Consider the following 16,118-nt stretch of genomic DNA (forward strand, 5'->3'; position numbering starts at 1 on the left):
CCATTCTCTTATATTAATAAACAGTTCATCCAATAAGTGAGTTAGTTGCTGCTTAAAGAAATGGCGGTACGTCATCAGATCCAGAAATTTATTATAAATGATCAATATTATTTGAGGTGAGATTTGACAGGAGTATTCAGAATACGATGAATTATGTCGAACCAGAATAGTATATACCACTCATAGATGAACGAACATCAGGTAAGTCAAAACTAAAAGATAGGAATTTGGCTACGATAACTCAAGGGATTCAAGCTACTCTGAGAATATGATACGAGACATAGATGTCAAAGAAGACTTTCTCATAGTATGGCATAAAGAAAGAATAAGCGTTATATGTGATTAAACATCAAGGAAGAGCATTGCAGTCAGTTTCGTATGAGAACTCCCTAGAACTAAAATAAATAATAATATTGGTTAGAATATGCCGGTGATGCCTCATGATTAGTGTATTTTCTTCTAAATAGTAAGAGATCTTTGCTCGACAAATATACTCGACTGTGATTTAAGAAAATTAAGGTATGATGATACGATTGTGCGTCAATCGTATCCAGTCGAGATTTTCTTGTTAATTCTTAATTCTGGTATAATTTTGAGAACGTCAGGAATCGAATACGCCATGGTCTCAGTATATCATTCGTAGATGGACATGAAGATTAAGAGAACGATTAAAGAGCCTCAAATGCGATTGGAAACGATTATAAATTAAGGTAATTGAACAGAGAAACATGTGGGAATGAGGTTTAATAACCAGTAACTATTTCAAACGTTCATGAGCACAAATTATTAGAATTAGAAAGAAAAAAGAATTAATAGGCATTATGCTGATCCTTTTGAAACAGTAATATAGGCAAAATAAGTATAAGTGAGTTGGCTTCACCGCCACACGTATAGCAGGTTCATAAGTGTATATATGTGTATACTCAGACTAATTTAGCTCCATTATATATAAAATGGAGGCTTGAATTGAGTTATATGAGCAACTAATATAACTTGATGTCAACAAGAGGCTCTTAAGTAGTGAGTGATGCTGCGAGTAAACGTTTATGAAAAGTTGTAAGGTTGAGGGATCAACCTGAGAAAATGGATGTGAGATACTTGAATATATCATTATCTGATCCTTAGGGTGATTATGAGGACATAATCCTTTTAAAGGGGGAAGGATGTAATATCCGGGATATAGTGTGTAATTATTTTTATCGATAAATGATTATTATGTGATTTTTATGAATTATTTGACAATCGGTGTTGTTATGTGGATGTTGATATGTGGTAAAGTATAAGTGTTAGGTCACACACACTGTAGAAGGGGGTTGAATACAGTGTTTAGCACAATCAAATTGAATTAAAGAACACAAGTAACAGAAAACAAACTTTATTAAACTCTGTTACAATATGGAACTATCCTCTCTCAGTGATGAACAAATTATCACGAGAGCTGCTAGGGTTACAATGAATATTATTCTCGATTATGATAACACATATAGTGTAAACCCTATGTTTATGTTTATATACTACACAGTTACAAGATAAGTTCTAATTGATATGAAATATAATTCTGCTTCCTAAAATATATCAATCAGATATCTTTTCTTCCAAGTATTCTATTCCTCATAAAATTCTTTCTTCATGCATATCTCTTCTTACGTTTGTCTTGATTTTCTTTCCTTTCAATCATCCGCCTTCCTTATCTTAAAGTATCCCTCAGTCCTGATATTATCTCCTGATAAATATCTCCTGATAACTTAAGTTCTGACAACTAAAGTTCTGACTTCAGTATAAGTGCTGATTTCCAGTTAAGTACTGATTTGTCCTGTTTAAGTAAGATCTGAAAACTAAACACAAAATATATTAGACATGACATTATCAAATATATCTAACAATAAGTATGTTAATTTTATTATATCGAGAATAAAATATAGATGATTGTGATATTTTTCTGATAATTTTTGGATCGTTATGTGATTTTATAATGATTTATGAATTTATTAATTATTTTCTGAATAATTTCAAAACTATTTTACAAAGCCGGGAATCGTCCAACTTCAACCGTTTTTACATTTTTACAACCCTAAACTCTTCCGAAAACTCCTTCCTAACCTAATCTGGTAATTCCGGACATTTTATCGTGTTTTGACTTTTTCGATATGGATTATGGTTTGACACGTGCGCGTCCGGGCGCACAATTTTCGATACGATAATTATTTCGATAAAGTAACAAAACCCGTATTTTCGAAAGACGGGATATTATTACATTATTTTCGTATAAAGTGTTTTACTAGAAGTCCGGTTTAGATAATTATCTAATACGAGTATCAAAATCGGATCATTTTTGCAGTTACTTAGAAGCTAAGTAACTAATTTATCAATCCAAAATGATTCAAAACGAACCAATATTCCATAAATATATATAGCCCTTTTATTATTTCATTTTATTCGTATAATCATAATCGATCAGTAAAAATATCAAATTTACGGAGGAAAAACCTTAAAACGTTACGTTCTTGAGAATCAAAAGCACGAACGAAGGCGTTATCGAACTCCAATTCAAGCGTGCCATATATCAAAACGAAGCTCTCGAAAATACCTTTCTGAATGAATCAACTATTTTGGTGCAGAAATTAAGGTATTTTTCTTATTTAATTATTTTATTTCGAATAATTTATGAATGAAATTATTAATTTTTGTTCTTGATGTTTTTGATATGATTTGATGCTAGAATCATGTAGATCTTTTCCTTCTAGTCATTTTGGTATATTATATGACTAATTTGGAGTTCAATAGCATGCTCAAATTGATGTTTGATTCTCGAAATTAAAAACTAGGGTTTATAACTTTGAATGTTCTTAATTGAAATTTGGGTATTTCTGTATTAGGGGTTATTAAATGAAATTATTGTTACCAGTTTATAGATCATTGAAAAACAAATCGAATGATGTAAGTTTAAAGAACAGAGTATAGCTGAATCGAGCTCGCCGGAGTTGCGAAGCTCGCCCAAATCGGAAAAGTTCCAATCGATTTTCTGGTCGACTGGAACGATGTTTGGCGATTTCAAAGCTACGATGACTGATCTGCACTTTCTGGCATAATTCTGGGTAGTTGCAGCCGGCCGACAGTGTCACCGCCGGTGACTCGCCGGAGAACACGGCAAAAGTGCCGTTTGCCCCCCTGTTTCACAAAAACTCATGTTTTGGTCCTTGCAGTCTGAAAGTTTATAAAAAATAAGATTTCGATTTCTGAAAATTACAAAAATCATATTCTGTTTCCAAAATTTATAAAAATTGTATTTTCTGATTATTTGATTTTCAGAAAATGGTTTTAATTCTTTATTTATTTCCTGAAATTATTTTTAATTTAAAAATAAATCTTAATTATTTAGTTAATTAATTTTAGTTGATAATTAATTCTTTAATTGGATTTAATTATTTATTTTGATTTAAAAATTCTGAAAAATAATATCGAACTTTAAAATATCATTTAAAATTATTTTCAAGGCTCGATAATTATTATAAAATTATTTCAAAGTCAGATTCGGGTGTTCGAACCCTATTATTTAAATTATAAAATATTTCAGAGTCTCGTTTAAATTCTGAAAAATGTTCAAAAATTCGTATTAAATACTTGGAAAATCATTTTGACCCTGAATCTTCTTTGAAAAATTATTTTGATCGAATATCTTGTGTGCTATGTATTACGTGCTATCTGATTAATGTGTTATATGCCTATGTGGTTATTGTTTGACTGTTTTAGTCATAACTTTCAATCCGTAAATCGGATTTGGGTGAAACGAAGGGTAGATGAAAGCTTATGACGTCTATGTGACAAATAGAATGTGTTATTCCCAAGGAACTAACAATGAGATTTACAGAAGGGGGTTGAATGTAAATCTCAAAACTTTTTCAAGTTTTGAGCAGTTTTAAAGGCTAAGTGTTTTGATGAACAGTTGTGTGTGAATTGCTTTGAGCAGGTGCAGACAGATATATATTCAAGACACAAATGTAAAGAACACAAAGGCTTTAAAAACTTTTCTGGTGGATTTGTTGTTCCACCAGAGATGTCTATTTCAGAAAATCTATGATTCAAAGAATTGATCACAGCTGCGTCCTAGTACAAACTAGATGATTTTCTCTCTATGTTTTTCTAAACAGCTCTGTAAAATTCACCATCTAATTACTAGCTGCAACTTGGTTTATATATCACCAAGTTTACAAGTGAAGATAAAATTATAAATACAATTAAAAAGGTTCTTCACATGTTTCTTCTTCATTTCTCTATCCAATGCAATCTAGGATAAATTGTGAATCTTTGAATACTTCCTTGTTTGTACCAGAATGGAAATGCTGCATTTTCTTGATTCCTCCAAGAGGCTACCACATTCCAATTGTCTCTGTCAACCCATGTTCCTCTGTCAGCTTATGAATTGTCACTGTCAACTGCTATTGAACTTAGCATCCGTTGAAGCTTTCATCCGTTGATGGCTTTATCCATTGATGCATTAGCAGTTGAAGCTTTATCCGTTGATGTACTCATCCGTTGATGGATGTTATCCGTTGAAGCTTTAGAGACATCCGTTGAAGGCCTTTAACTTATCAGTTGATACTACTTCATTTATACAAAATTACAAGGCATGAAATATTTACAATTAGCCCTCCTATTTGCATATACACTAGTAGTCAACATGACTTATAATTTCCCACAATCATCTAAGAATTTTAACTTAAATACAGAAACTGAAATGTGCTACAATACTAAACTTATTTCTAAGTAAAGCTACTCCATCAATGGATAGCCAGAATGGTCTTATCCGTTAAGGCTACAAACACTAGATTTCTACTTAAGTGTTTTGTTTAACTTATCATCAAACTAATACACATATTCCTAACAATCTCCCCCTATTTATGTCTACTGGAATTGTAGGCATAAATTTGGGTTTAACTTGATGATAACAAAACACTTAACAAATACATGAACTGAAATCAAGTAGAAATTCAAAAGTGCTGCAAAAGTGTATGTATTGAGATAGAATTGAAGAAATACATTGTTTCCAAGGATGCTCCTTTAGGCTGAGCAGATTATTTTCTTTTCCTTTGATCCCTTGTTTTCTTCCCTAGCGTCCTATCATTTTCCTCCACTTGGAGTTGGAGTTGTCTGTAGAATTCAGCTTCATCTTCTTCACTGATGTCCAACTTAGATTGCATGTCCTTGAGAGTTTCATTACTGGAAATTTTAAGCTGGTCTTCAAGTCTGCAAAATCTTCTGACTCCTTTATTGTCTCTGAACTCCATCAGCCAATGAGGTGATTTATGAATTGTAATTCCATGCTCAGGTATGAGTAAAGTTCTACGCAAGGAATTAGACTCCCACCAAGTTTTCCTTATGCTGGCAATCTTGTTGAGAATCTCAGTTTTGCCAGTCCTGGTAAAGCCAGAATCCCTTTTGATAGCTGAGTAGACTCTAACCAAGGTAGAATAGCCTTCATTCAAAATTCTTTGAAGAGGTCAAGTCTTTTCCTCACTTCCTTTTTACTTGAACACTAGCCTTTCTGGGAGCTGTTTGTATGCACTTATTCCCCTTACTTCCTCCAACTCATCCAGATAGAGTTCAATATCTGTAAACTCCTTTATGTCACAAATGTGAACATAATCATCCTTTGAGGCTTGTGGCTTAGGCTTAGGTTTATATTTCTGAGTGAATTTACTTGAAGTTGGGGGAGGTGTAGATTTGGATTTTCTTTTTAGTTTCTTTGGTGGTGGAGAGGTAGTTAGGAAGGTAGGCAAGTTGATGGTGTCCCAATCAATAGGTTCCTCTTTAGAGATGATTGGTTCACCATGGACATTTATACTAGGATCAGCAACAAAAGGTTCAGGAATGGAAGGTAGTGGTTTAGATTTTGATTTGGTTTCTTCAGTGTCATCTCCACTCTTCCTTTTTGTATTGGCCTTCTTTCTGTTCCCTTTCTGCCATTCCTTTCTTTCCTCTACACTCTCACCTACCATATTCCCCATATCCACATTTCTGCTTTCAAACTTGTCTTCTTCACTCTTGTCTTCAATCTTCCTTTCTTCAGTCTGACTTGACTCTAGCTATTTTTCAAGCTTTGCTTGTGCTCTTTTGTCAGCCTTCATCTTTTTAGCTTCTTCCTTTAACCTCATGGTTTCTTCCATCTTGGCTTTAGAGAATTTGGGATGTCCTTGCATCACACAGATACTCTTTCCTTCTCTATAAATGATAGCCATGTTCATTCTTTCCACTACATCATTAGTCTCTTTGTGCTTTACGATGATGCCACCCAAAACTCTGTCTTCATCAGGTTTTGGAAGAGGAAAATCTACTTCTTTTGATTGACTAAAGTTTAGAGGGTTCTTTGTAGAGTCCCTGTTGAGTCTAGTGGATGGCTTGAGTACCATGGGTTTCAAATTCCTGAAGGAAGTCTCTCCAACCTTATTCCTCCTTACTGGCTTGTGCTCCATAATGATTGGCTCAACCTTTGTGCTATGTTTCACAGATAATGATTTTAAAGTTGTAGAGCCAAACACCTGTTGCATCCTTTCATCAATTTTTCTCCTTTGCTCCTTCACCTTCATCCCAGCTGCTGCTAGTTGGATTAGATCAATTCCATCAAGATTTCCTTTGATTTGAAGTGTTGGAGAAGTAGTGATGGCAGGAACTAGCACTTTGGATATTTGGATGTTTGTAGATGGCTCTCATTCCCCTTCCTCTTTATTCTCCCCCTTTTTTGTTATCATCAAGGAGAGGGGTCAAGCCTTGTGCTTTTGCCAGCTGCATAATTAGACTTGTTTGAGACTGTTGATTTTGAAGAATGGTGACCACAGAGTTTTCAATGACTTGAACTCTGTCTTCCAACTTGGCCAGTCTCTTTTCAACATCTGATTCTCTTCTCAATCTCAGTATCAAGTCCTGCATGGTACCATAGGGCATGACTGAATCGAGCTTCTCAGAATTGTAGGACTTCAAGTCAGCTATATCTTTCTTGAGTTCATCCACACTCAGATTCTGTCTTAATTGTTGTAGCTTCATGAGATGTAGAGAATCTAGGTGGGCTTTAAGAATAGCCTTTGTACCAGCATCTGAAGTTTCCTGAAGGGCCTTTTGAATAGCCATAACCTGTTTGACCAAGGAGACATTGAAATGCCCTGGTGTAGATTCCTTAGTCAAGGCCCATTCAGGTAAATCTGGAATTGAACTTGGGCCTTCATCTCCCCCTAAGTTCATGCTTCCTTCAAATGAGACAGAGTCATCATCATTAGAATTTACTCCAAATTCTTCAGATGGCTCACCAGCTTGAGAAGGCATCCTATTGACAGTAGCTTTATCCCTTTGTAGATATTCTGAAGTGTGTACTAGGTTCAAAGTCTGTTCTGCCTCCACATTGCCCTGAGCAGCCAACAGTAGATAGGCTGACACAGGATGAGTAAAAGTGTCAGCATCCAAGGAAATGTTATCAATTACAGCCTTGTAATGTTGCTGAAATTGTCTTTCCTTTTCAGCATCATCCACAATCATTGACTCATTAGCAATGGCTGGACCCACCCTTATACCTTTTGTACCTGCTTTTCTCTCAAATTCTCTCTTTTCTTACATCAGGGGCTCCCCCTGGCTCACACTCCTCACACCCTCACCCTCACCTACTAAGGCGGCACTCCTCTCACTTTCTTTTCCCATGCTGGAAGAAATAACATGCATATTATAAAATTATTCTAAAGTCAGATTCGGGTGTTCGAACCCTATTATTTAATTATAAAATGATTTGGAGTCCCGTTTAAATTCCATAAAATGTTCAAAAATTCGTATTAAATACCTAGAAAATCATCTGTGATAAGGCAAGTACTTCTAAACCTTCTTCAAAATACATTGCGAATGTATTTTCGAACTTTCTCATAACATGTTGCTATTATTCAAAATTACTCCTGTATTATTCAAAATCATATGTTGCTATCATAACTTTCTCCGCCGCCGGTGACTCGCCGGAGAAGACGGCAAAAGTGCCGTTTGCCCCCTTATTTCACAAAAACTCATGTTTTGGTCCCTTCAGTTTGAAAGTTTATAAAAATTAAGATTTTGGTTTCTGAAAATTACAAAAATCATATTCTGTTTCCAAAATTTATAAAAATTGTATTTTCTGATTATTTGATTTTCAGAAAATGGTTTTAATTTATTATTTATTTTCTGAAATTATTTTTAATTTAAAAAGAAATCTTAATTATTTAATTAATTAATTTTAGTTGATAATTAATTACCTTATTAGTCAATTAATTTAAATATTAATTAATTAATTCAATTATTTATTAATTAATTTTAATTGATTCTTTAATTGGATTTAATTATTTATTTTGATTTAAAAATTCCAAAAATTAGTATTGAGATTTAAAATATCATTTAAAATTATTTTCAAGGCTCGATAATTATTATAAAATTATTCTAAAGTCGGATTCGGGTGTTCGAACCCTATTATTTAAATATAAAATGATTTGGAGTCCCGTTTAAATTCCGAAAAATGTTCAAAAATTCTTATTAAATACCTGGAAAATCAGCTGTGATAAGGCAAGTACTTCTGAACCTTCTTCAAAATACATTGCGAATATTTTCGAACTTTCTCATAACATGTTGCTATTATTCGAAATTACTCATGTTTTATATTGCAATTGCTTTAAACTGTTCAACCTCGAACCCTGATCATATCATTGAACCTGAGTTGTAAGCCTTATTTCTTGTAAACCGCCAACGGTTGATTTCCCAAATATCAAACCATATAAATACAATACTACTCCACAAATACATACCCACCATAAACAAGATACTGAACCAGAATTCCTCGAAACTAATAACTCTTATACTACCCTATGTCAAAGATCTATATCCTGCTCTATCATTGAACCATTGTTCATCAGATACTTGATTTTTCATTAGGCTTGTAGTCATTCTTTATATTTACACCTTGACATACCCCGGTGATACCTATGAAATGGTTTATGTTCTGAGATAAATGCTTTATCAATGTTAATCATGATTATGTTTTTATTGAACTATAATGGTTATCATATTCAATTATTTTAGAATTGGATGGTTTTATAAATGTGGACCAGATTCGTGGTCGGACCAGAATCGTGGTCGTAATAGGCCAATGTGTGCCTTGGATCCAGTATATAGAGCAAAGTTGGGAGCCTTGCTGGAGGTTAGTGCGTGACTAATCAGCAACCTAACCTTAATTTTTAAAATGAAAAGTGAATATCCAGTTCTAATCATTTCTTATTCAGAATACTTGATCATTCAAAATTGTTCAAATTAATCATTGTTTAACTTCAATTATTGCGATTATTACTTGCTGAGCTAGTTAGCTCACTCTTGCAAACCTTTTTATGTTTTTAACAGTTGAAAAAGGAAATTGTTGGTAACGAGGATTCCTAGTCCAGTGTGCAAGCTAGGATTCCAAGTTAAGTTGGATCGAGCTAGCAAGAGCTTTATACTGTAGACGAGCTATGCGAAACTGTAAGATCGATATCATTATTAGTTGTAAGTTGAACTAGTTGGGTTTGATACGATATAATAAAAGTTAAGGTTGTGGCTTGTTTTCATACTTTAACCTGTTACGATCCGTGGTTGTGGAAAGAAGGGTCAATGCATATAATATTTTATATACAGGTTTATATATTGTGTGTGTGTGTTGTGAGCCACAAACTTCTGATCCGGGTTTGTAGGGCGTTATAGGTTTGGTATCAGAGCTACAGGTTATAAGTCACTAAAACAAGCCTAGATTGTTGGGAATGGATAAAGGGTTAGGATTAGGATTAGGAAATAGAAATATATAACGTTGAGAGGTTGAGTGCGACTATTTAATAGGTTTTGGTATGATTCGTGATGAGATTCGAGATTCTTATCTAGCGACGCGATTTTTAGATAGCGGCGATGGCAGATTCTTTTATCCCGGGATCGTCTGATCATTTGGAGCATTCAGGAGGAGGACCCTCATCTGATTCATGCCCTGCTCTTCCATCGGTGTTAGCCATATCACCCCCTGTTGTGACGGTTTCACCTTTTCAAGCTATTATCTCATCCCCTGATGCGAGACTACCTATTCAGGAATCCCCCATACGCTCACTACACCATAGATAGCCTATCGCAATGGTTTAATCACGCGTGTTACAAAATTATGTTACCTTAGGTATGCTCATCTTAGCCTACCGCAACATAGTATTTTTGATGTTACCATAGCCTTTATAATATGTTACTATAGCTTCAAAGTGTTATTTACGAGTAACACGTGGAAACTTATGTTACAATAGAGTGTTAATGGATAAAAAATTAACAATTTACAAACAATTAAATATATATACTTATTTAACTTGAAAATTAATCAATTTTGATAATATAATTAAGTAATAATATTAATATTAGCTAAGATTGATAAAAAAATTAATTTTTTTTAAATTGTACTAATTAATAATGATAATTTTTTATTAATAAAAAATTTGAACCTTATTTAAACTTAAAATTTTATTGAAAATATAAAAAAAAAATGAAATTAACATACAGTTATTTGGGCTCTCGTTGGGCTCTCCATCAGGCGGGCTAAAGTAGGCTCAAATTTTTGGAGAAAGCGCCAGTTTTTTGGAGAAGCCGCAGATTTTTGTCAAAATTTTACACTCTGTAACTCTCAACATCTCTTTCTCTCGGTGGTTCTCCCACACTCTATCTCTCAGCTTCCAATTCACAGATTTATGATTAGATTAGCTTTAAGGTACTACCCCTCTCTGTCTCATAGATCCGAGTTAGGGTTTCTAATTGGAATTGGGGGTTTTTAATTAGAATTGGGGTCAAATTCTACTTTAAAGTACTACCCCTCTCTGTCTCTCTCTGATTTTGTGTTATTATAGAGGTTTTTGTGATGTTGATTTAGAGTGCTGTTGTGTTTTTAGTATGAAGCACGGTGTTGTGTTTTTAGTATGAAGCACAACAACACAAAACACAAAACACAAAGCCGTAGAAATCGATCTAATTTTCTCAACAAATTTTCAATTCGCGAAGATCTAATGGCGCCTATTGAAGTTTTAGCAAACGGCGACGACATCTCCGCCGCCAAAACCACTGGTCATTGGCCGTTAAACGACGACGACATCTTCCACTTTCGGCTGTTATTAAGAATCAATTAAGTGTTATTGATGGTCCAGGTATATATATATATTGTGTGTGTAGATTTGAATTGATGTGTTGTTGTTGTCGGTCGTATTGTTGCTTTTAGTTTTGTGATTGAATTGGATCGAATGTTGTTAGTTATGCGATACTTGTTTGGTACAAGAGTGTGTACTCCACAGATATGGTAATCTTTCTATGGCTATACCTGATCTCATATTTGGTTACTAAAACCCTTGTTGAATTATTTTATGTTTTGCATATTGTGCAGGTTCTTGATATGATATTGAGGTTTGCTTGACTGCAATTGGTATTAAAATTTAACGTGTCTGCTCTGCGTGGTGATGCCATAATAAGGTTATGTTCCTGCCTAGAGATCCTTCGCCGTGACATTTGGAGTTTCTTCAGGTATTATATGATCTGACTACAGCCTTTTAATGTTCTGATTAAAGTTGCGTCTGATGGACCGAATGCATAGTGCTTATTAACATATCTCAATATAGCAGCTCTCTCTCTTAATCCATATAATTATATAGTAAGTTTAGAAAAACCCCAGACCGAATGCACTGTCCGTTTCTGCTTGGTGTAGAATATGATCCAGTGATGCATATGTTCAAGTGTGATGGATGAATCTATTTGCAAAATTTCTTTTAGTTTTTGTTACAGGGCACTTTTTGGAAGATTGATTGATGGAGGGATGGGGCATGTTTCACATCTAGATACTCAAAGAGAAATTCACGAGTTTTTCTCCTTTTCTGGGGAAATTGAGCATATTGAAATACGAAAGTATGCCTTTTTCTGCATACCCTTTTGTTCTTATTACTTATTTTTATGTTTTCAGTTTTTTTTTCTTTGTAAATATGGAGTGAGAGTGTTTTTTTTGATGCAGTGACTCAAGACCAAAGATTGCGTTTGTCACTTTAAAGATCCACAAGCCCTTGAAATTGCACTACTTTTGTCGGTAATTTCTTGTTGATTTTTGCTTGGTTTTCATTGATTGTAGTAGTTTACATTTGTACCATTGTGAGGAAAAATATATTCTCTCTCATTAAAACTGAGTACACACTAGGAAGTTCATACGAAAACTAGATTGTAGGTATCTGAATCTAGTTACTCTTGGTTTCGCAGCGGATGCCTTTACCACATCCAGGGTATTGGACTTTTTCAAATCAAAAGGGCAGGACCCTGCTCTCCTTGCTCAAAGCAGGGAGTTTTTTAAGGTACATTGTAGTTTATGTGTTTTACAACAAAAGCACTAGTTTATGTGTGGGGAAGGCATAGCCATTACCTTTGACCATGCGGGAGGAATGTAGGCTTTGCCATTATGAGGCTATCAACTTTTTTGGCTACAGATGGCTGGATGGGAATTATCTTTCTGGTTCAATTCCTGATTTTACTGGAAACACAGGCTTGAAAATAATGTAATGCTGATAACCTCAAATTTTTTATTTGTGTTTAATTTTTGGTCTGATTTTTTCATTTGTTTATATTAAGTTCACGTGAGGATCAAGATTAGGAAATGTATAACTTTGCATCATAGTGTTTTCATAATAATGTTTATCTTCTGCTGGGTTCTGCCACAGTGCTACTGGTCAGATTAGTTAAATGCATTTTAGTGTTTATTTTGTGGTTAATTTATTGTATATCTGAGCAGATTATCTGTATGTTTTTAATTCTTATACACTTGCCACTTTAAAAATTTTAATTATCAGAGTTTCTCTATTAGTCAGTAGTACCTTGTACTGTTAGAATTTGCCTTGATTTGTTGTTTCCTGCATTGTAGAGGCTTCTTATGTCAGTCTTTTTGTGTAACTCTGGTTTCTTTATGTCTTAATTTTTCCCATTGCCTGTCATTTTGTTTAATATTAGTTTATCAGTTTATGTTTATAATTAATTCAAATTTTTATGCGTTATCATCTTAGACACACACACATAATTAAGATGACAGTTAGATTACTAAAACTATGTCACCAGCAATCTCAAGTACGCCATTGCTGGCGATACTTTCACAAGTACATAGGAAATGGCCACCTTGAATGGACATACATATGAAGCGTTTTTTTTATAAAAACTGTTCTTGTATTCGTAAAAATACAATTTCATGTGGCATATTGTCATTTCTCATAACTAAGTTGTATAGAATCAACTGTGTGCCAAAACCGAGTGGTATAGATTTGAAAATAATGTAAAATTGACTATTTGTTATTTTTTTGGTTTAATGCATTTGACTTATACTTAAATGCAAGTCAATTACCATTAGGCCTTTGCTTTAGAAAAGAAGATTCTTGCTGTTCTTTTTTTTGCCAAATTTTGCTTGACCAATAGAGGTGGAGGACTTATCAAATATGGAGTAGCAACTTGATTTTTGTGTCTGGTAAAGTCAATCCGATAGGTGATGCAGGACAACAGGAGTCATTGTGCATTAATGACTGTTAAGTCCAGTGAATGCTGAACTATGAACTTCACTGCAGCTGTTACAAAGTGAGTTACCATTTCTTTATGGTGAAGTTTTTTAGATAGATTCGTGATGATTTTGTATTGGCATACCTGTGCTCTTATTTTTTTCATTATATTTTCATTTGGTAACTTGTCCTGCGTACATCATCACGATTTCTGTAGTACCATTATGGGAGATTTTAACTTAGTTCTGGTAACAGGAAGTGGATGCGGTTTACTGTTTGTTTGCCTAAAGCATCTATCAGAAGTGTTGTCTAACTAATTTGTGCATTATTATCTTTGGGGTATCCTGCAGTTAGGGACATGTTGCTGGTAAAGGAGGACACTTAAAAAAAATTGGACCAAACACTTGCGTTTGAAGTCGAGGAGAATGTGAAGAGTTTCTAGTGTTGCTATTTTATTAAGTTTATCTTCTTTTCTAATGTTTAGTAAAGAACCTGAACTATTTTGTTTTGTTAAAATAATTGTTTTTGTCATAGTTTTAGACATGTGATGGTTTGAATGTTTGAGTTGGTTTGGATGTAATACATTTTGTGGTATGTAATGATATTTTGGGATTGTTCGATTTTGAGTAGTAGAATTTCATATAGTATTGCTTTTTACGTATGAAAAACATGTTAATGGTATATGTGTTCAATTTACAAACAAATCCTGTCAAATTAATATAATAAAAATGATTATAAAAAATGGGGCCCACCTGTGGGCCCCAATATGGGCCCCACAAGTGGACCCCATTTTTTTTTTGCAAATTCAAAGTGCAAAGGTAACATATATAGTGTGATACTATACACAGTCATTGATGTCACCTTTGATGTCTATTGTAACACAAAAGTCCATGTTGCACTAGGGCAAAGGAAATGTTACCTTTGGGGTCAAAGGTAACTCGAAAAAAAGCAACTTAAATTTTATGTTACCTTAGGTCTTTTGGCGGGCTATGGTAACATTATTTTGGCCTGTTGTAATATTTTTTGGGTGTTGCTGTAGGCAATCTATGGTGTAGTGGCTGATTCTGGTTCTACCGAATATTCAGCTGTGAGTGCATCTTTTCTGTCTCCCTATACCTTGTTCTATACCATCATTTTAAAACCCGACTTATGAAGTAATAGCACCTATGAGGATGGATTCGAGAGCTACATCATATGGCGAGTATACGAGATATTAAGAAAGTTGAGAAGAAACATAGAGAGAGGATTCGTGTGTTCTGAAAAATAACTGCTATCAGGATATATAGAGCTACTAGTAAGTATGTCACCCATGACCAACTTGTGGAGTGGGCTAGATGGATTATAAAGGAGTTTGAGAAGATTGAGGATCAAGAGTTTTTCTTGGAATTAGATGATGGTGTTATGACCAAACATGATGCGTATAGTAGTAATTCGATGTGATATTAGCCGATCTTATTTTATAAAATAGGTTTGATAGACATATTATACTTAGTAATCTTAAGAAATGATGATGTGAGTGTTACCAGTATGGAAGATTTGAAGAGAAGCTATGAATAAGATAATATACAACGGTAACTGGAATTTTTGCCGATCAATGAAGGCAAAATGGACCCAATAAGGGGTAGAATATATATGGAAATGAATGGGCTCTTATCTAATTGTTTTCCTAATTAAATTCCGTGTGATAGTTGAGAAGGATGACAACCAACTCAAGCAGATAATTTTAAGGCTTTGATGGACTTTTTTAAGCCTAAGATCAATGATATTCAGTCAAGCATCATCAGGCCATCCATCAAGGCTAACACTTTTGAGATCAAGTCGAGCACGATTCAGATGAAATAGAACTTAGTTCATTTTGGGGGTAATCCTACTGAAGACCCAAACATGCACATCAGGGATTTCATCAAGATCTGTGTCACTTTCAAGTTCAACGATGTGTCTGAAGATGCTATCAAGCTGCAACTATTCCCATTCTCTTTAAGGGACGAAGCGAAGTGTTGGTTACATTCTCTACCACCAGGGTCTATCACCAAATGAGAGGATCTTGCTCAAAAGTTTCTCACTAAATTATTTCCTATAGCGAAGACTGCTGCAATCAGTAATGCTCTCACTTAGTTTGCTCAGCAAACTGGTGAATCTTTGTGTAAGGCTTGGGATCGATATAAGGAGATGCTAAGGAAGTGCCCACATCATGACATGCCTGATTGGATGATTATAAACTGTTTCTACAATGTTTTAGGTGCACACTCTAGACCTATGCTTGATGCAGCATCTGGTGGAGCCTTATGGGCTAAAAGCTACAATAAAGCTTATGAGTTGATTGAGTTAATGGCAACCAATGAATACCAGAATCCTATGCAAAGAATGTTACAAGGAAAGGTAGCAGGAATTCTGGAAGTGGATCAAGCTACTTCTATAGCTACTCAACTTCAAGCTTTAACGTTGAAAGTGGACTGTTTGGCTAATTATGGAGTTAAATCTGATTACTAGCGTGTGTGAACTTCGTGCGAGAGCACATGAAACTGAGCAGTGTGCTATTTCTAGCGAATCAACTCAATTTATGAGCAA

At 34.4% G+C, this 16,118-nt stretch overlaps 1 non-coding gene across 1 annotated transcript; it reads right to left on the minus strand.

The window, feature by feature from the left end:
* Positions 1-15,641: 15,641 nt before the first annotated feature.
* LOC141715622 (small nucleolar RNA R71) lies at positions 15,642-15,748 on the minus strand. Its single transcript, XR_012572378.1, has one exon. It is a non-coding gene; the product is annotated as a small nucleolar RNA R71 (small nucleolar RNA).
* Positions 15,749-16,118: the final 370 nt, after the last annotated feature.

The sequence above is a fragment of the Apium graveolens genome, chromosome 3 (genome assembly GCF_009905375.1).
Source record: "Apium graveolens cultivar Ventura chromosome 3, ASM990537v1, whole genome shotgun sequence".
Taxonomy (NCBI): Eukaryota; Viridiplantae; Streptophyta; class Magnoliopsida; order Apiales; family Apiaceae; genus Apium; species Apium graveolens.